The sequence below is a fragment of the Bos indicus genome, chromosome 4, assembly GCF_029378745.1.
Source record: "Bos indicus isolate NIAB-ARS_2022 breed Sahiwal x Tharparkar chromosome 4, NIAB-ARS_B.indTharparkar_mat_pri_1.0, whole genome shotgun sequence".
NCBI lineage: Eukaryota > Metazoa > Chordata > Mammalia > Artiodactyla > Bovidae > Bos > Bos indicus.
The window spans coordinates 8,211,361-8,233,487 of record NC_091763.1 but is presented as its reverse complement, the minus strand read 5'-3'; the positions used below and the strand labels follow the sequence as shown (position 1 = coordinate 8,233,487).

Genomic DNA, 22,127 nt, shown 5'->3' with positions numbered 1-22,127 from the left:
GCTTCCTCTCGTCAAAGCTAATGTTTTCTGGACTCACCTTGATTCAGCATCATCTATGCAACTCAAGTTAGTGATGACAGGGAAGCCTGGCGTGCTGCAGTCCATGGGGTTGCCGAGCGTCAGACACAACTGAGTGACTGAACTGAACTGAACTGAACTGCACTGATGCAACTCGAGTTTTCAGAAACTTAAGAAGGCTAAGATGTCTTCCTAGTAAGAATCAAACAGGCTGGTGCAAGCTGGAGAATTAGGCTTTTGTCCAGATTGATGCCAGGTGAATGGAAGAGCCTTGGGAAGAACTAATCAGATTCAGTTTTGATTTATATGCTGTTTACTCTGAATCCCAATATAGATATGAACTCAGAAGTACAAATTAAAATCATATAAAATTTCAGCACTTCATGCGCCACCACTACTTCCAAATGTTTGCATCCTTTCCAGTCACCATTGAAAATTCAAAGGTTTTTCAACCACTGCTGAAATAGTTTTGAACTTTTCTTTTCAAATTGCTATCCTATCATAATCAATTTCAGCCCCTCCCTTTCCTCCCTACCTTTTCATTTTTCCAAGTTTTTCATAGCCTATCCCTGACTTGGACCAAAAATGGATTTTCTGAAGCAATCAGTTACCTGTTCTCATCACATATGGGTATGAATGCCTATCTGCTACTTCAAAAACAAATTCTTTGTTCCCATCTCTCAACCATCCTTAAAATTTGATGACTTGCCACCACTGAAGATGTTTTTTTATATGTTCTACAGGTTCTTAAAGACATTTCAAGTAACATCGGAAGTGAAATATGTGAATAATTTCAAATAGTGAATATCCTCAAGGGAGAAAATCAATTTTGGTTCTTAATTTTAGTGTTAAAAGATGATTCAGATTAAAGTATAGCTATGCTTTATATATATATGTACACACACATACACACACTGCGTGTTCATGTACATCATCTTGAAATCTCTTGTGTATTTTAAAAAGGAAAGTTAAAATTGAAAGACAGCAAGAAAAGAAAAATCAGCATATAAAATGCCATGGGAGGAAACACCTGCTGGGAAAACATAGATGTAAAAAAGATCTGACAGCCTTCCTTCATAATTTCACCTGGTAAAGCAGTAATATTTAGAAACAAAAGTGTTGTAGAAAAGCAGTAACATTGCAGTATTTTAGCACATTTAAAGGCTCTGGTTCCATTGTCAAGTTGTCAGGAATCTAAAAGCCTTTAAGAAAACCTTCTGTTTTTCCAATAAATCAACTTCAGTGTGCATTTTACTCCATTATTTTACTCATTTAAATTAATGAACCTTTAGGAATAAGTTTTAAAACTTTATAAGGAAATTTTGTCTTACTGATAAACTTGTGAAGACTACATTTACATTTTATCTAGGTATTTCATTTTGTTATATACTACTGAAAATCTGGTAATCATAAATGCACAATCTTTTACTCCTGACACACACACACAGGGTCTCTTTAATAATTCAAAGAGCTTTCTATAATGATGAAGTCATACTGATGAACTCAATAGGAAAATTCTAACACTATTAAACATAATTTAAATAAATCACTGTAGAAACCAGGCCTAATAGAGCAAGAAAAGTAATTTCTAAGTGCTCAAAATATTTTGCTTTTTCTTACACCAATGCATATTTCGTAAATCATAGTGACAGTTCTCCTCTCTTTTGATGGAGTGCATGACAGCTATTCATGTCCTGAAGCAGGTACAAAAGATAAAAGCCTTCTTATTAAAGTCAAGAACGTCAGCACTCCATGTGCTGTGATGGGCAGGTCTCCATCATTTTTGCATAAGATGTCTCCTGGGAAAGCTATCACCAGACAATTACTACACTATCAACTTACTTTCATCTCAAATTATTATTCTTCAAAGACATCCAGCTGAGTTGCACTTTTCTTTTTTATAGATTCCCTGATAGGTGATGAAATGAAAATGTCAAACAGAGCACAGAGAGCAAGATTATTCATAATTTCACTTAATGCCAAACAACTCCAAAGTCATTAATCCTTTAAATATAGTATTGTTAAAAAAATATAGTATTGTTCAATTTGGAATTATGATATATTGATAATTATTCAATCTGACTATATAAAGTAAGTGATTGAGAAAAAAACTTCTAAAATGTTTAGTAAATCATTTTTATAAATGTAGAATTATAGTGAATTTTAAAATGAATTAATTAGGAACAGTCATGAAAAAATTAATTGAAAAAGTCTATTAAAATAAAATAAGTATGGCTTAATATTTTATTATTTTCTTTGGTATTTATTTATAGAAGCCCTCTTTTAGATGACTGAAAATTAAGAGCCATACTCAGATTATACAACTAAAAGATGATTTTTTTTCACAATTTAGTAGAAATGACATGATATTCTACAGAAGATAATATAGCCTACACCTAATTATTTTGAACTAAGAACCTAAATTGGAATTTATCTTGGTGAAATAAACAAAAAAGAAACTCCCACCAAATATTAATTAATGAGATTTTGAAAGATTTTAAAATGTTGTATTAACACAAAATGAATGTATTTTTGTGTTAATTTTTGGATTCCCTGGTGGCTCAGACGGCAAAGTGTCTGCCCACAATGCGGGAAACCCGGGTTCAATCCCTGGGTTGGGAAGATCCCTTGGAGAAGGAAATGGCAACCCACTCCAGTACTCTTGCCTAGAAAATTCCATGGATGGAGGAGCCTGGTGGGCTACAGTCCATGGGGTCACAAAGAGTTGGACACGACTGAGCGACTTCATCATGAATGTATGTTTAACATTCTGAAAGTTAGCATGCTATTGAGATATGAATTCCTCTAATAAAAAGGATATATTTCAATCTGGCAATGGTAATTGTATAAATAGTCAACATATGTTGCATATGTATATGTATGTTATGTGTATATGTGCACGCATGCTAAATTGCTTCAGTTGCATCTCACTCTTTGCAACCCCACGGACTGTAGCCCACTGGGCTCCTCTATCCATGGAATTTCCCAGGCAAGAATACTGGAGCCATTTCCTACCCCAATATGTATACATAACAGCAAAATATTATTCAGTCACGAGAAAGAAGGAAATCCTGCCATTTGTGACAACATAGATGAACGTGGAAGATATTATCCTATCTAAAATAAGCCAGACAAGGCAAACATTATATTGTGTTATATCACTTACATGTAGAATATTAAAAAAAAAAAAAATAAGGTCAAACTCATAGAAACAGAGTAGAATGGTGATTACCAGAGGCTGGGGGTAACTGATACAACCCTTTGGTCGTAAGATGAATAAATTCTGCAGATATAATGCACAGTATGGTGACTGTAGTTAATAATGCTGTACCTTACACTTGAACTTAAAGCATAGTCTTAAACTTTCCCATCACATATACACGTTCACACATCAGTATGTGAAGTGATGGATGTAGGAATTAACTTGGTTATGGTACTCATTTCACAATATATATGCATATCAACCATCATGCTGTATTGTTTTATATATGTGATTTGCTTTTTCACCACACCATGTGGCTTGTGGGACCTTGGTTCCCCAACCAGGAATTGAACCCAGGCCCTCAGCAGCGAAAGTGCAGAGTCTTAGCCACTTGCCCAGCAGGCAATTCCCTATATATGTAATTTTATTTGTCAATTATACCTCAGCAAAGCTAGGTCAAAGGAACTAAAGTGAGGACAAGCATTGGGAAACAAGCAACAGCAGAAAGAGAGAGACAGAGAGGAGCAAGGTCAGGGTTGTTACTTCATGAGGGAAAAAGACAGGAAGTTCTCATATTTTGGGCTTCCCTAGTAGCTCAGCTGGTAAAGAATCTGCCTGCAAGGCAAGAGACCTCAGTTTGATTTCTGGGTCAGGAAGATCCCCTGAAGAAGGGAAAGGCTACCCACTCCAATATTCTTGGGCTTCCCTGGTGGCTTAGCTGGTAAAGAATCTGTCCACAAAGAGGGAGACCTGGGTTCGATCCCTGGGTTGTAAAGATCCCCTGGAGAAGGGAATGGCTACCCACTCCAGTATTCTGGCCTAGAGAATTCCATGGACTGTAGAATCCTTGGGGTCACAAAGAGTCGAACACGACTGAGTGACTTTCACTTCTCAGATTTTGGTGGAACAAAGAGTTACTTACTTCTGCATTGCTGTTACAGTTCACTGCATGCTCAGTTGCTTCGGTGGTGTCCAGCTGTTTGCAACCACATGAACTGTAACCCTCCAGGCTCCCCTGTCCAAGGGATTCTCCAGGCAAGAATACTGGAGTTGGTAGCATGCCCTCCTGCAGGGGATCTTCCCAACCTAGGGATCCAACCCACGGCGATTGCAGATGGAGTCTCTCTGCCTAGCATAGAAATCAGTCTTTCATCCAGTGAAAGATCTGTTTTGCTGGAGTTACAGCCACATCAACCAAAATTTGTTTTTTCCTCGCTCAAGTTATTCCAGCCTTGATAGCTTTGAGAAACACTTCTAAATATATACAGAATCAAGTTTTATTCATTCTATAATGATAATTGATTGTTTTCTTCACAATTCTTTATATCACATCCCCCACTCCCAGTTTGATTGAAGCCATGTTAGTTTACATGAAAGTACTGCAAGTAGCAAAAATATCAAATATAAGTTTATGCCTTCTTTTTTCCAAATTCTGCCTAATAGGTAAAGTTTAAAAAAAAAATGTTGGTGAAACCCACTTAATGAATATTTCAGAGCATTACTGAATTTTAGTGAAGAAACTATTTGGTATTGAAACAAGACTGGCATAATTTTGTTCTATTAAAAAATCCTCTAAAAAAAAATCCTCGAGTATTTTTCTTACATTGTTAAGAGTCATTATCTCTCTCTTTTTTTTTTTTTTAAGAAAAAAAACTTTTGATTTTGTATTCAGGTATAGCCAATTAACAATTTTGTAATAATTTCAGGTGAACAGTGAAGGGACTCAGCCATACATACACATGTATCTGTTCTCTCCCAAACTAACCCCCATCCAAGCTGCCGCATAACACTGAGCAGAGTTCCATGTGCTGTACAGGAGGTCCTTGTTGGTTATCCACTTTAAATATAGCAGAGAGTACATGTCCACCCCAAACTCACTAACTATCCCCCCCCATCCTTCCCCCGGCAATCACATTATCTCTTTTATTTTTAAACTATCTATAGCATTAAAAATATATTATCATTGATATATATTCATCAACACAGATTCTAATAACATCGATCATTACTTAAAATTTACTACTGTAGGGAAGATTTGAATAGTGGAGCATTTTTGTAATGATAAATGTAAGCAAGATCAGAATCTTTATTTATTGTCTGGTCATCACAGCAACTTCAGACACAAACATAGGTGCTACGTGCACAGTCATGTCTGACTCTGCAATCCCATGGACCATAGCCCACTAGGCTCCTTTGTCCATGAATTTTCCCAGCAAGGATACTGGAGTGGATTGTCATTTCCTCCTCCAGGAGATCTTGACCCAGGGATGGAACTCACGTCTCCTGCGTTGCAGGTGGATTCTCTATCGCTGAGTCATTGGGGAAGCCCATATAAACAGAGAGTGTAGCCACTAATCTTTCTGCCATGCATAAATTTACATGTCAGGTGCTCGTACATTCTATATTTATTCCATGTTATATACAAAGGGAAGAATATTAAGATTATAAAGCTAGTGAGGAAGGAGATTATTCAAAAGTTAAAAAAAAAATTTTTTAACTAACCATAAAATCTTGTTTCAAGAGTTTTTTCAACCCTTAGAATCACAAATTACTTCACAAGTCATAATGTAAAAGTAATGAAATACTCTACAAAAGTGTTCAATAGAATTTAAATTTTTAACTTAAGGGAATTTGGAAGTTCAACCGTTCTCATAGAGGCTGTATGGATGATTAAAATCCTAAAGGAAGCCTGAAAGAAAAAGGACACAGTCATTACTGGAAATGTAATACCACGTTAACTCTCAGGTTTCACGTTAGACTAGGAAGCTTAAGTTCAAGGCCATTACACCAATTTTCATAGAAATATAATGTTCTCCAACTCATGGTCCTTCCCTTGAAAAGCTGTGCGTGGGTAATAGTGATTATCAACTCAAATTAGTCACACGCAGCAGGGTAAATTGGAAATGAAAAGCTTCTTCAATTACTCAAACTAACATAAGTGATTTATTTCCTTCTGCTGACATGAAAGGAAAAGGGTTGAATGTTCGTGAAGGATAGCATTTATCCGCCCTGCTCTAAGGTCAGGGAGCTTACTCAGCACAAATACTCCCAGAAAAGGTTCGACTTGGCAGAAAAGAAACCATCTATTCCAAAAGGTGACCACGTCGGCTCGACTTTTCATCTGCTGTGATAAAATTCCTGTCCAGTCCATTACTGTAAGGCAGCAGCTGCTCTATAGACTGATAGCCTCTGAAAGAGAGTAGTTTCTCATAATCCCCAGCGCAACTCCTCCATTTCAGACTATTTCATCTCCTGATACCATTCTTCCTCACAACCTCATGGCTTTGCTCTTCCATCTCAAACACCTAATCCCAAATATTTCTCTACATTTTACATAGTCTTAAAGTGAGCTTACTGGAGGAGGAACTGGCAGCCCACTCCAGTGTTCTTGTCTGGAAAGTCCCATGGATGGAGGAGGCAGGTTACAGTCCATGGGGTTGCAAAGAGTTGGACATGACTGAGTGACTAAATAACAAAGTCAGCTGAAAATCCGATCCTCTCAGTCACATCTAACACAACCCAAACTCCTTTTAATTACCTAAGCTGCTGCTGCTGCTAAGTTGATTCAGTTGTGTCTGACTCTGTAACCTCATGGACTGTAGCCAGCCAGGCTCCTGGGTCCAAGGGATTTTTCAGGTAAGAATACTGGAGTGGGTTGCCATGCACTCCTCCAGGGGATCTTCCAGACCTAGGGATTGAACCTGTGTCTCTAATGTCTCCTGCATTGGCAGACAGGTTCTTTACTAGTAATGCCACCTGGGAAGCTCTTCAGTTCAGTTCAGTTCAGTTCAGTCTTTTAGTCGTGTCTGACTCTTTGCAACCCCATGGACTGTAGCCCGTCAGGCTCCTCTGTCCATGGGATTTCCCAGGCAAGAATACTGGAGTGGCCTGTCATTTCCACCTCCAGGGGATCTTCCTGACCCAGGGATTGAACCCGCATGTCTTGGGTTCCCCATATGTGGATTCTTTACCTCTGAGCCAGCTGGGAATGTAAATTAATCTTCTGTGGTGGAATTTTAGGTATTATGCATGGTAGTGATGATATTCTTTGAAGCCTGAGTTCCTCCTATGCTCAGTTGCTCAACTGCGTCCGACTCTTTGTCATCCCAAGGACTATAGCTAACCAGGCCCCTCTGTCCATGGAATTTCCCAGGCAAGAATACTGGAATGGGTAGCCATTCCCTTCTCCAGGGAATCTTCCCAACCCAGGGATTGAACACAGGTCTCCTGCATTGCAGGAGGATTCTTTACCACCTGGGCCACCAGGGAAGCCCGAAATGATCAAGAAGATTTGTGAATTCTAATCTCAAGTGTCATTCAAGTCTCCTCCCAATTTCATGCTGTCAGCTGTGCCTACTTGAATGACTGGCACTCTTCCTGCCTCAATCTCCCCTCTCTAAATCATCCATTCATCCCATCTCCTGTCCTGCTCCCCTCAATGATACTATCAAGATATATTTCCTTGCAAATGTGATTGCTATTCTTCACCTTTGCCAAAGTGTGCTTCTACGTTTCTTCAAAATAAAGTCAGTATCTCCTTTATTTTAAAAATGAAGCTCAAATTCCTCAGTGGGGATTTCAAGGTTCTCCAGGAAAAAGGACCAGATGCCTTTCTCATGATTAAAAGTATCATGTAGTAGTATCATGATTAAAAGCTCAGACCCTAGAGCCAGAGCGCCCAGCTTTGAGACACTAAGCAGGACTGCTGCACGCACTCGTGTAGGCTGAGGTGTCCCGAGTGACTGAGGGCGAGGTGTGAGCAGGGGTAGAAGTGTAGCCCTCCACTCACCAAGCTGCCTCAGAACAGGGCTTCTACAGGCTCAGGAAAGCGACACCACTTTCTGTTTCACGTATAGGCACTGTTAAGGTTCTATTCCCTTATACATTCAGTGGAGCCAGCACTAAGGCTTTTCTTGTGGGGCTGTTGTGAGGATTCAGTGAATCACAGCCCTCAGGGCAGCATCAGGCAATGACTGCCCAGCAACCGTCAGGGCTTAATCATGCCCCTTCCCTGTTCCTTATACGTTAAAGAAACAGAATTGGCTTACTAGTTTATTCATGTATAATTGTGCTTTTCCACCTTCATGGCATTCATCGATCCTCCTGCTTTCTTTCCCCCAAACTAACTCCCCTTGCAGCTCTAATCTCTGCCTGCCCACGCTTCAAACTCAACTGAGCTGCCGTGATTGTTGCCATGAAGGACTTACTTGACCCCTACAAATATGAGCTGTCTAGACTTTAACTCAACTCCGGGGCACCTATGGACCCCTGTTGTGGAACCTGACTTCACTACTATTTGTACTATCTAAACTTAAACTCGTATATCTTAAGACCTTGTCCTCCTCAAAAGATTTTAAGTGTCTAAAGGTAACCTGTAAGCTTCTTCCATATGTTTCTACAGCGCCTACAGACATACAGGGACATAACAGGCAATAACAGAACCATTTATTGAGTATCTACTGTATGCCAGGCACTACAAAAATTACTTCTCACAACAACATTTTTAGTATTGCTATTTCCCTTTCCTGTAGAATGACTTAGTATTTAAATAATTTGCTTAACAAGCAAGCAAAAAATCTAATTCAACTTTAAAATTCATGAATTTAAATTTATGAGAGTTTTATTATAATTTTTGAAGTATACTTCATTTTTTATTATGAAATAGTAAATATTTTTTGAGGAAATTTAGAAAATGAAAAAAGTGAAATTGTTCTGAATCCCACCACTGTAAAACAAACACTGTAAACATTTGGGTGTTAGAATTGTTTTTAGTTACTACTAATAAAATTCTATCATTTAATTGGGTTTTTACCTATGGCTGATTCATGTTGGGTTTTTAATTATATATTAAAATCGTTATAATCAGTCTCTCTAATTATCCAATTTTTATTACTCTATAGTAAAATCTACAATAAAGACCAACATGAACACCAAAAAATAAATAAATAATTTGCTTAGCATTAAACAGCTCAAAAGCCTTCTCCAGTGGCTCAGCAGGTTAAGAATCTGCCTTCAGAGCAGGAGACACAGGAGACAGAAGATGTGGGTTCGATCCCTGGGTCAGGAAGATCCCCTGGAGGATGAAATGGCAACCCACTCCAGTATTCCTGCCTGAAAATCCCATGGAGAGAAGAGCCTGGTGAGCTACAGTCCAAAGAGTCGCAAAGAGTCAGACATGACTGAGCATGCAAGCAAACAGCCCAAAACTGTTGGGCCGAGATGAGAACCTAGGATCCTGCTGGTTCAGGGACCAGACTACTTCATGGTAGTATCTTGCCAGGCTCCTTCCCTTGCCCAGGAGCTACCACTTACTGAGTGTATATTATATTCTAAGAGCTTCTCCTACATTTCCCCTCAATTTCCTTGCAAAGTAGTTATTATTATTCTTATCCTAAAGGAAATCAGTCCTGAATATTCATTGGAAGGACTGATGCTGAAGCTGAAACTCCAATACTTTGGCCACCTGATGCGAAGAACTGACTCATTTGAAAAGACCCTGATGTTGGGAAAGATTGAGGGCACGAGGAGAAGGGGAAAATAGAGGATGAGATGGTTGGATGTCATCACTGACTCGACGGACATGAGTTTGAGCAAGCTCTGTGGTTTGGTGATGGACAGGGAAGCCTGGCGGGCTGCAGTCCATGGAGTCACAAAGAATTGGACACGACTGAGCAACTGAACTGAATTGATGTGCCCAGTTGCTTCAGTCATGTCTGACTCTGTGCAACCCAGGGACTGCAACCCGCCAGGCTCCTCTGTCCATGGGATTCTCCAGGCAAGAATACTGGAGTGGGTTGCCATGTGCTCCCTCAGGGGATTTTCCCAACCCAGGGATCGAACCTGCGTCTCCTGCATTACAGGGAGATTCTTTACTGCTGAGTCACTGGGGAAGCCCATTATTCCTATATGCATGAAGAAATCAAGGCTCAGCAATTTACCTGAGATCTTACAGTGAATAAATTCCAGACACATCTTGTAAATCTGACCTCTGAACTCCCCCATTTTCCCAAAAGCCTTGTCACATTTTAGGAGAGTCGTTTTAGAAAAATGTTACTGCCTTCCCAGAGTCTCATTTAGGTTGGTATATTTCATTTAGACACCCTTTTGACAGAAAGTATCACTATATACATTTATATTGAATAGAAAAAAGTCAATCCCTGCATTATATTTTATCAACTTTTATCTTTATATATCAACTATTAATCCTGCCTATTATAAATAACTTGGCAGAAAAATGATTGTTCCCCAAAGAATTTGATAGAAATTTACATAAAAACGACCTTGATGTCAGAAAAAGTTATTGATATAAAATGATTTAGACACCCTTTTGACAGAAAGTATTACTATATACACTTACATTGATATAAAAAATAGTAAATACTAGGTCAGGAATATGTTGAGAGATTTACACTTAGTACTTGTCATTATTAATTTCACCAGATAATTGGGTTGTGCTGTATTTCTATTATATTCAAGTTATGTGGAAGGTCAAGATAAAATACTAAACCTAAACAATAGGCACTGATATGAATACCAAAATAGATCTTGAACTAAATGCCAAGCAAAGAAAGAAAGGGAAAAGAAAAGATGTAGGATCAGAGTCAAACACTAGATTTATTTAAGAGTTTATAAGAATACAACATTGAAAAGGAAAAACTTGAGGGAGGGGGTGATTTTACTGGCAATTAGTCTCACTTATTTATGGGAAAGCAATAATACTAAGTAAATATGCAGCAACTTCCAAGTTGATCAAAAGATACTTAGAAGATATTACTTAAAGTTACATGACTTGAATACCATTATTCCCTTTTGCCAGCGCTCACTATTTGATTGGAAATATCCTGCTGGTTTTGGGGGGAAACAACGGGCAAGTGAAAGTAGAAGAAAATTAATAGAACCCAGATCTTCCCAAGCAAAGAATAACTCCAAAAGAGTGGAGTTACAGTAACCTTCATTATGAAAGCACCAGATTCCAGAGCTTCTAGAAGATTCTGAGGAAAACTGGACGTATTTGCAATGCATTATAAATGTATAATTACCATTTAAATGGGGGAGAGAAGGCTGGTGAGTGAAATGAAAAAAAGGCATTTTCTTATAGCCAACCAGAAGTTTGCATTTCAGGCAGTGATCATCTAATCCACAGAGTCAGGTTAACAAAGCTACTGTTGTCTGCCACTCACCCTCAGCCTTTTAACTGTGGGCTCTCTTCTACCAGCAGAAAAAAGAAAGTTAAATCTACCTCCATGATTTTCAGTCACAAATTTGCTCATGAGGCTCTGGCATGCTCGACGGTAATTCAACAGCATATGTTTACCAAAAAAAAAAAAAACAGAAGTGACATAAAGGCGTCTCTTTTTGTTCTCCCTTTTTATTATTTGAGGGCCCAATTTATAAGAATAAGTGAAAGTTTGGAGTAAATTTCTATTGGTTGTACAGTTGCGATGATTAGGGTCATCTCATCTCACCTACAATCCAACGAAGACTTTCTTCAGTAACATTCCTGTTTGTGGATTTGGCCAGGCAGCAACTTGAATGTGGAAAATATTGCCTTATTCCAAAAAGGCATTGAACATCCTTTTCAAAGGAGTTTAAAATTTGTCATGTAGATTTCAAAACTCTGGAAAAGTATCAAAGGTGTTTTTATTGGACAGTTGAATAATTAAGTACAGAAGGCAAAAGATTTGTCAAGAATCACACAAATTAAGTGGAAAGACACTTATCACATGTATATTTCAGAAGTCTAATCTATTACTTTTGGATTACTGCTACATTTCTTATGAGATTAGCTACTTTTTAAGATGTGTTTCGGAGAAGGCAATGGCACCCACTCCAGTACTCTTGCCTGGAAAATCCATGGACGGAGGAGCCTGGTAGGCTGCAGTCCATGGGGTCACTAAGAGTCGGACACGACTGAGCAACTTCACTTTCACTTTTCACTTTCATGCGTTGGAGAAGGAAATGGCAACCCACTCCAGTGTTCTTGCCTGGAGAATCCCAGGGACCGGGGAGCCTGGTGGGCTGCCATCTATGGGGTCGCACAGAGTCGGACACGACTGAATCGACTTAGCAGCAGCAGCAGCAGCAAGATGTGTTTGCCAAAACTTGTCTGAATTTATCAGGGTGGCATATATTGACTGGATTAATTTTTGCTTCTATTTCAGAAAACTCAGTATTTAGAAGTAAGAATATAAAAACAAAAGATGAAACATTAATAAATCATGAAATGAAAGCCTGTGTATACAATATTTACCATGTAACAAAATTGATGGGATTATTAGTTACATAATGGCTACCCTATTTGGGCTTTCCTTTTGTGTCTTCTTTTGTCTATTTTATTTGGAATCTTCGAAAATATTTGTTACAAAGTCAATGTAATGAGATAGGCAATCTTCTTTTTCATCATCTAAACCAGAAATCCATGAACTGTGGCTGACAAACCAAACCTGGCCTTCTTGTGTTTTTGCAAATAAAATGTTATTGGAACACAGTTACATACATTCAATTATATATTGTCTATGGCTGATTTAGCAGAATGATAGCGAAGTTGAGTAGACCAGAAAACACCCAAAGCCTAAAGTATTTGCTATCTGGCCCTTTATGGAAAAAGTTTGTTAATTCCTAAATTGTCCCATCTCTTAGTGTTCTAGAAGACATTTTAATCCCTGGGGACAAACCTACACCCCCACTCTCTGTCCCATTAGATCTGCTTTTATTTCTACTTCTTCAAGACAACCATTTTTCAATTGCCTTCTTTTCCTAGTAAATCTACCATCTTCTGCTTACATATTTTTCCCTTCTCGGTATCACAATTAATTCTATTCCAAAATTTATTTAAATATAGTCACATGTGGCCCAATCTCTGCATAAGGTCAATCAAAATAATAATAATGGAAAGATATCATTGAAAGAAATGTTAATATTCCTTTGGGTTGTAAAGAAAATGTAAAAGTTGAAATGGAGGAGTGTGCATTTAAAAAGTAATATAAGTCTTGAGAGTCCCTTGGACAGCAAAGAAGTCAAACTAGTCAATCCTAAAGGAAATCAACCCTGAATATTTCATTGGAAGGACTGATGCTGAAGCTCCAATACTTTGGCCACCTGATGTGAAAAGCTGACTCATTGAAAAAGATCATGATATTGGGAAAGGTTGAAGGCAAAAGGGAAAGGGGGCCACAGAGGATGAGATGGTTAGAGAGCATCACTGGCTCAATGGACACGAATTTGAGCAAACTCCAGAAGATAGTGGAGGACAGAGGAGCCTGGCATGCTGCAGTCCATGGGGTTGCAAAGAGTCGGACATGACTTAGTGACTGAACAACAAGAAGAACATTTCAAATCCTATCTTCCCAGCATTGCTAATCTCAATATCCCCCCAAATCAATGACAGCTGCTGTGGTAGATGCCTGGACCTCCCTTTCCAGAACAGGGTACTCATTCCTCCAGTGGCCAGGCTGTCTTTGGTAATTGCCCTCAGTCAAAGGGAGCTGCCCCGCTCAAAGTTAAGTCTCCTTTTGAAGAGCATTCCACATTTAATGACAGCTGATACAGAGGTTTGGGCCCCTTTGTCTCAATTAGAGAGGCCTACCAGGTTCCAGAACTCTCTGTAAAATTGACTGAGGTCTCTATTGTGATTCTATGACTATTTCCCCCCTGCCCAAGTCTCCTTCTCTCTCTCCCGCACATGAGTTATTCCTAACAGCATTCTCCAATAAATTCTTATAGGAAAAACTCTGCCTTGGAGCCTATATCCCAATTTAAGATAGCTCCCTCTTCTAATACTCTTTCTCTCATTCCATTCTCATCACTCAAAGGCTTCCCTGAATCTCAGTCTTTCTAGTTCTTTATTCCTCTCTGCTCAAAAGTCCTGTTTGCTCACAATCCTGGGTCAATTCTTTTCCTCTCAATAGAATTCATTACCTTTTCTTCAAATTTACTGGTTAGATATAAACAAGAATTGAAAAGTCATTATATAATTTGTGCTAGTATATTTTAATGCCTTATTTTAAGACTTCAAAATGTTGCCTTATAAAAGATACTTTGGGGCTGGAATATCATGTCTATTTTTTAAATGTTTCAACTGTTTTATTTTTTAACATACTATCTAACCAAAAAGCATTAAAAATTGTAACTTTTATATTATGCATTTGAAAGTATTTCTATGATGTTTATATGGTCAAATGCATAGTAAAAGTTCTTCTGAAACAACATTTTCCCTCTGCAATAGCTATTTATTCAAAACAAACTGCTCTGCTACAAAAGTTGGACAGCAAGGCAGCATAAGAAGACCTAAATTTAAAAGATATACTAATATCATCAAATTTTTCTTTGGTTAAGTCTGCTCTGAAAGGAAGAAATGAAGGTTGGAGGAAAAAGAAGAGAGAGCAAGAAGAAAAAGAAGAGAAAAAGAGGAAGAGGAAGAAAGACAGGACAGGAAAGGACAACCAAGTTGAAACAAATCAAGAGGAAATAACTGTAAAATTATGAGTTACTTTATGTGCTGCAGCTGCTAAGTCGCTTCAGTTGTATCCGACTGTGCAACCCCATAGACGGCAGCCCACCAGGCTCCCCAATCCCTGGGAGTCTCCAGGCAAGAACACTGGAGTGGGTTGCCATTTCCTTCTCCAATGCAGGAAGGTGAAAAGTGAAAGTGAAGACGCTCAGTTGTATCTGACTTCGCGACCGCATGGACTGCAGCCTACCAGGCTCCTCCATCCATGGGATTTTCCAGGCAAGAGTGCTGAAGTGGGGTGCCATTGCCTTCTCCTACTTTACGTGCAGAACCTCTGAAGTTCGGGAAAGATTATCTTTTCCAGATACCAAATATTTAACTTTTTGAAATTTCCAGCATTGGTGCAAGTTAGAATAAACAACTCATCTTTATTATGCTTGAACTTAAAATTAAGAAAAAAATGGAAACAAAAAGACTTATGTGAGGTGGGAAGAAGCTTAACACCATCTCCAGATATTAAAATAATTTACATATCCTCCATAATTAATTACGGAGAAGGCAATGGCATCCCACTCCAGTACTCTTGCCTGGCAAATCCCATGGACCGAGGAGCCTGGTGGGCTGCAGTCCATTGGGTCGCTAAGAGTCGGACACGACTGAGCGACTTCACTTTCACTTTTCACTTTCATGCGTTGGAGAAGGAAATGGCAACCCACTCCAGTGTTCTTGCCTGGAGAATTCCAGGGACAGCAGAGCCTGGTGGGCTGCGGTCTATGGGGTTGCACAGAGTCGGACACAACTGAAGCGACTTAGTAGCATAATTAATTAAGGTGTTAGGGAATGAAGAGCCAGACAAACCAATGGCAGTCAATAGATATACAAAACTATACTCAAATATGTATGGAAATTTAATTTATGAAAAAGATTCCATCTCATCACTGATGTAAAGATGGACTTTTAAAATAAATTGTGTTGGACAGCCATTTGGAAAAAGACAAAACTTGAACTGAATCTCACAGCATATATTATGCCTAATTCCAAATGGATCATAGAGCTAAATGTTAAAAACTGAAACTATTTCAGATTATTTTCACAGGATAAATTCCCAAAAGTGACATTATTGGGATTTAAAGAGTAAAAAAGATTAAGGTTCTTAATTCATATTAGCAAACTGATTTTTAGAACTCTTCTACTAATTTATATCCCTAAACATAGTATATGTCAGTTCCCATTCTTATTCAAGCCTGGACAAGAACTGTGTCCTATTTTTTAGAACATTTAATAAAATATGTGTGTGTAGAGCATAAGCTTTAGGAGCCCTCAGTTGCCCTAGGCCTTTCATGACCCTGGGAATATGTGTTATCAAACATTTTTATAAAATTAAGAAAAGGATGATATAAAAACAATTTTTAGGAAGGTCTCCAAATTCCATAAGTTTCAGACCCCACAACACCAAGATCAACTCCTGATCATTTTATTAAACTATATGCAATTGCTCCTTTAATATGTCACAAATGGACAAACCTAGAAATTTCAAATGATTCAACTAATACGTATAATTTTGGTAATTCATAAGGGGAAAAATCTCCATTAACTAATAACAGAATTACCAAGTCATAGAGTAACTCAAAAAAGGTTTTGACAGATATTGTCAGATTTCCTTTTTTAAAGTTTGTAGAGATACCCAGCCCCTCCAACAGCACACAGACACACACGTGTCCCTCCCGGCAGTGGGCACCAACCAGCACAGCGGCACATTCTCACCTGTGCACGAGACTCCTGGTTTACACCTGGCCTCCCAGCATACTTGTTAGTACTACCACTTTTACTTTCAAAATGGTTTGGATGACAGACAGTCATCCAGGTGTCATCGGTCCTTTAAACTCTAGTTTTTCTCCTGGAGACCATCCTGGCTTCTAGGGGGCCTGCAGGCTTCTGGGGGTTCCCTGCATTCTCTTTCCCCCCTTCCTTATTCACCTGCACTGACAACGGCAGAGTCACAGGATCAGGGAGCAGCACGCCTCTAGGTAAGGACTCCCTTTCCCTGCACGCGGATGCTGGGTGTAGGAGGTAGCAATAGGAGTGTGCCTGTGTGTTCATCCTGTTCAAAGTCAAGCACCTGTGTGTGCACACAGCGTATATGCACACACACCACACAAAGCCACATCACTAACTGTTTAAATCCAAGTGACAGTCCCCAGCTGCTCACCATCCAGCATGCCAGCGATATAGGCAAGAGGGTCCTAGCACTGGAGCAGGAGCTGAGCAGGGTGACCTTTATTTGCCTCCAAGGGCTGAGATTCCGTGACTCCCCTAGAAACAGTGAACATTTATTAAGGGCTTACTGAACATGAGGGAAATTCTAAAAATTTTGCCCATAAAAATCTCATTTTGTCTTCAGACAAAATGACTAATTTAGTCACGATTACTAGAGAGTATTAATGAATAAGCAAACTAAGACACAGACAGGCCAAGTTAGTGGTCTAGGATGACATACTTCGTAAATGGAGCCCAGATTTCAACTCAGGCAGCCTGACTTAGGAGCTGTTATAGCTCCATTTTCTGGTTCACGTTTCAGGCACTGAAAATCACTTTACATTTCACAGATTTTATTTCCATTTACTTTCTGCACCACTCTGATTACATTTCTGAAAAGCTTCATTATAGAAGGGAGGGAAGTCATGCAGAAAATTCATGCAATATAATTTGAAAGCTTACCATTGAAGAAACTTCCTTCTTCTCTATCTGGGCAATCCAGCTTTTCAGTTATCTATTCATTATATACTGCGAGAAGAGACAATCAATTTACCTTTTCAAAGTCTTCCTAGGCAAAGTCAATGATGACTTACCTAATTTTCAAAAAAAATGCTAAACATAAAATATTTATGAATATCATATGATTTCTATTCTGAGATTTTTATATTGTTGTTTATTCACAACATTGTGTCCAACTCTTTGTGACCCCACAGACTATAGCCCACCAGGCTCCTCTGTCCATGGAATTCTCCAGGCAAGATTACTGGGGTGGGTTGCCATTTCCTCCTCCAGGGGATTTTCCTGACCCAGGGATCAAACCCACATCTCCTGCATTGCAGGCAGATTATTTACTGCTGAGCCACCCAACTTCTGTTTTAATAATTAAGGCTGAAATGACGTAAGGTATTATCAAATTGGGTGTGAGTCAAAGAGAAAAAGGCCAAATATCTGGTGGTGACCACAAGACAACTTGTCTCTGACGACAGCCTGTGGATGCACAATGAATTCCTTTTGAAGAGTCTTGTTTCCTTTACTCAACCTTTTAATACAGGCAGTCCCTTAAGCCTGAGAAGTTTCTTCTGGGTAAAAGTAAAGCTGCTTTGTGAATTTGATTACATTATATTCTTACAATGAATCTCCTGTAACTAACTGTTCTCAAAATGTGAATACATAACTGCTTCTACCTAAAATGAATAAATATCCAACCTTGTGCTCTTTGGTAAAAAAAATACCAACCTTTTATTTTGTATTGGAGTACTGCCAATTAACAATGTGATAGTTTTAGGTGCGCAGCAAAGCAACTCAGCCACACACATACAACCCTGTGCTCTTTTCAAAGCATTTCTCCTGGCCCAGTTGCTATGGAATTGAACGTGGATGGACACAAGTTGAAATGCCACATCGTTCTCTGCAGTCCTCTGGTTTGATTTCAATCCTAGGAAGCAGCACTTCAGCTCCTCTCCTTAAACAGCTTTATTTTTTTTTTTTAATTTATTTTTAACCGGAGGATAATTGCTTTACAAAGTTGTGTTGGTTTCTGCCATATATCAAGATGAATCAGCCATAGGCATACATATATCCCCTCCCTCTTGAACCTCCTTCCCGCCTCCCACCCCCCATCCCACCCCTCTAGGTTGTCACAGAGCACCAGCTTTGAGCTGCCTGCATCATACAGTACATTTCCACTGGCTATCTGTTTTACATATGGTAATGTATATGTTTTAATGCTACTCTCTTAAATAGCTTTTCCAAATAGTTCATGATCCTGTTACCATCGAAACAATTTCTATGTAACAAGAGCTAGGGGTTAGCAATGGAGTCTATACATGCTTGACAGTTGATCCTTAAACCATACAAATTTTACCCTGCTTCTCATTCAGATATAGTATAATGTCCCAGAGGCCCAAAACAGCACAATAACCTGGATATCCCCTGACATTATTTTTAATGGAAATTATAAAGGACCTTGCAGTACCCTTTCATCAGTCAATATTTTATGGTTCAGACATCCAGGTGAACAAGAGTACTATGGTTCTGACTTTAGTTGGGCTTCCAGGATCTAGGGGCTTCCCCGATAGCTCAGTTGGTAAAGAATCCACCTGCAAAGTGGGAGACCCTAGTTTGATTCCTGGGTCATGAAGATCCCCTGGAGAAAGGATAGGCTACCCACTCCAGTATTCTTGGGCTTCTCTTGTGGCTCAGCTGGTAAAGAATCTGCCTGCAATGCAGGAGACCTGGGTTCAATCCTTGGGTTGGGGAAGATCCCCTGGAGAAGGGAAAGGCTACTCACAGTATTCTGGCCTGGAGAATTCCATGGACAGTTGATGGGGTCGCAAAGACTCGGACATGACTGAGCGACTTTCACTTTCACTTTCCAGGGTCCAGGCATGGGTGCAAGCATGTGAGAACCTACCCAGAGCTGTCCATGTTTAGTGGAAGGAAGCTAAGATTTGAGTTCTGGGTAAGGAGGAACCTTGTAAGTAGGGGAAGGCTTAAAGAATCAAGCTGAAAAAAAGTAGAGCCAGGGTCAGTCGACTAAGCAAGGCAAATTGTTTTGGGAAAAGTCTTCAAGGATTTCTTAAAGCAAAGTTAATTTTTTGTTGAGTTCTTTTTGTGGAGTGGGAGTAGGGGGAACTGGGAAAGCTATTAATACCCAACTCTGACTGGAAATTTTAGTCTTCTCTATCAATATGATGGTTTTTACCCATTTTAGATTAGCTATTGAGGTTACAAGAATATGTTTTAGAAATGAGAACAGTATTTAATACTCATACTTTAATTTTGATGCCTGGAATAAGTAAGGGGAAGAATTTCAATTGTGAGTTACTGAAAGAGTATGGGGCATCTCATCAAATAAATTAAAATACTTGCCAGGATCACCCCCATGAGGCATGTAAACTGTGTGTGGTCTTCCACCAATATAGACTTGAGTTCTGTTCAAAAGGATGATAAATTTGAAATTAGTGAGGCTTATTTTGAAAATAAATTTATCATTGGAGTTATTTTATTTCATTAGATTACATTTATGTAATGTTCTATTACCATTGCTTTATCACATATTAAATTCTCCTTATATTTATCCATCAGGAGACTTAAAGTGTTTGATTAAGGATATGGTAATAAAATTAAAATTAATGAAATGTCATTTAAAATTTCAGTAAGTTAGCAATAGAATTAACAACTGCTAATTTACTTCTCCACATCTTCTCTCAGTAGGATGTAAACTATGTGAAGGCAAGGATTTATCTTTTCTTGCTATAATTATGTCCCTAGTGACAACCACATTACATAAGGCATAATAAATACTCAGTAAATATTTACTGAAACAGATGAGAGTCAAGGAGGCATTGAGTACATGAACAGTTAAACATTTATGTTATCTGACATTTGGAACTTTAAAAAGTGCTTTAACTTAGAAGCATATCTGCTAGATAATAAGACCATTAGATCAGATGTAATAATCAATATTTTAATGCCCCATTACTCATTCATTTTTTAATTGAAAAATGGATGTTTCTGGAACCCAAGAAGAATCTTTGTATTATGAAGCACAATAAGTCCTTAACACAAATTTCCCTAACAGGATGCAGTTCTCATGGAATTAATAAGATTTCCAAAATTAAAAGATGCTTAGAAGAAAAGCTATGACAAATCTAGACAGTGTGTTAAAAAGCAGAGATAACTACACTGACAAAGGTCTGTGTAGTTAAAGCTGTTGTTTTTCCAGTAGTCATGTACGGATGTGAAAGTTAGACCATAAAGAAGACTGAGCACCGAAGAATGATGCTTTTGAAGTGTGGTGCTGGAGAAGACTCTTGAGAGTCCCTTGGACAGCAAGATCAAACCAGTCAATCCTAAAGGCAATCAACCCCGAATATGCATTGGAAGGATTGATGCTAAAACAGAAACTCCAATACTTTGGCCACCTGCTGCAAAGAGCCAACTCATTGGTAAAGACCCTGAGGCTGGGAAAGATTGAGGACAAGAGGAGAAGGGGGAGACAGAGGATGAGACGGTTGGATGGCATCACTGACTCAATGGACCTGAGTTTGCGCAAGCTCCGGGAGATGGTGAACGACAGGAAAGCCTGATGTGCTGCAGTCCATGGGGTCACAAAGAGTCAGACACGACTTAGTGACTGTAAAACAACAGATCTCTAAATGAAAACAAAAAAAGAAGAGATAGATAGCAGGTGAATAGCAGAGCAAAACCAGAATGAGGGCAGTTGTTGGCCCATATTTACAGGGGTTTCAAAGCTTTCCATTCAAACTGCAGAAGCTTCAGTGATGGATATTTGCTCGGGCCCCTATTCTCTTGTGGGAATAATCAGCCACTTCACTGATAAGCAACTATGCAAAAAAGTGATGACACTTATAAAAGACCAGGGCCCTAGGGAAAATATAGGTATTTTTTTAAAAAAGCAACAAGTTTGTTACAGCCTCTTGCCACAAATGTAATGTACACTTTTTGGTTCTTCTTTCTGGGTATATTTTTGTAATGAGATGTAAAGAATAAGGAATTATCTTCTATCTTACTGTTTCTTTTCTCCTTATATGTTAATAAGAAGAGGATAAAAAGTCTCATAGCCAGAAAAATACAAAGTCCTGGACAAATTAGTGGTCTTAAGTAAGTGAACAGAACATTTGGCCAACACTTATTTTTTCATACAGGCACATTTTACTTACAGATGGGCCTATTAATGAGCCTCTGCCTTATCTATGGATCTTTCTATCTTGTCTATGGGTTCTTCTTGAAAAAGGCACACAAACTGAAGAAAGAAAATAATATTGTGTTGGCTTGAAGGAGAATGGAGAAAAGCTTCTCAAAGTGTATGGACTATGAAAATATTTTCCATACCGTTTGTGAACTCCTTTTGAAAAAGTTACTTGAAAATACACTCCAGCAAAAGAAAAAAATAATGAATTCTAAAAAAAAGGAAGATATGGGATTCAAAAAGTTCTTCTAACTCAGTAGAGCAGTGAAAAGAAACTAATTTTTGTAAATTATAACAGGAAGTCAGAGGACTTTTAAAAGAATATTTATAATAAGAAAATGAACATATTTTACCAAATACTAAATGAGTAAACCAGTCCATTCTGAAGGAGGTCAGCCCTGGGATTTCTTTGGAAGGAATGATGCTAAAGCTGAAACTCCAGTACTTTGGCCACCTCATGCGAAGAGTTGACTCATTGGAAAAGACTC

At 38.6% G+C, this 22,127-nt stretch overlaps 1 protein-coding gene across 2 annotated transcripts in view; it reads right to left on the bottom strand.

The window, feature by feature from the left end:
- Positions 1-11,534: 11,534 nt before the first annotated feature.
- The window catches only part of CLDN12 (claudin 12), an 80,635-nt gene continuing 70,042 nt past the window's right edge, over positions 11,535-22,127 (bottom strand). Inside the window, exons 5-7 of one of the 2 annotated variants that reach the window (XR_011566159.1) lie at positions 19,797-19,858; positions 17,388-17,453; positions 11,535-11,837 (exon numbers count right to left, since the gene is read on the bottom strand). The gene's annotated coding sequence lies outside the window, so the exon portion shown is untranslated. The remainder of the gene's footprint in view (positions 11,838-17,387; positions 17,454-19,796; positions 19,859-22,127) is intronic. The other variant, XR_011566158.1, reaches the window with a different exon arrangement.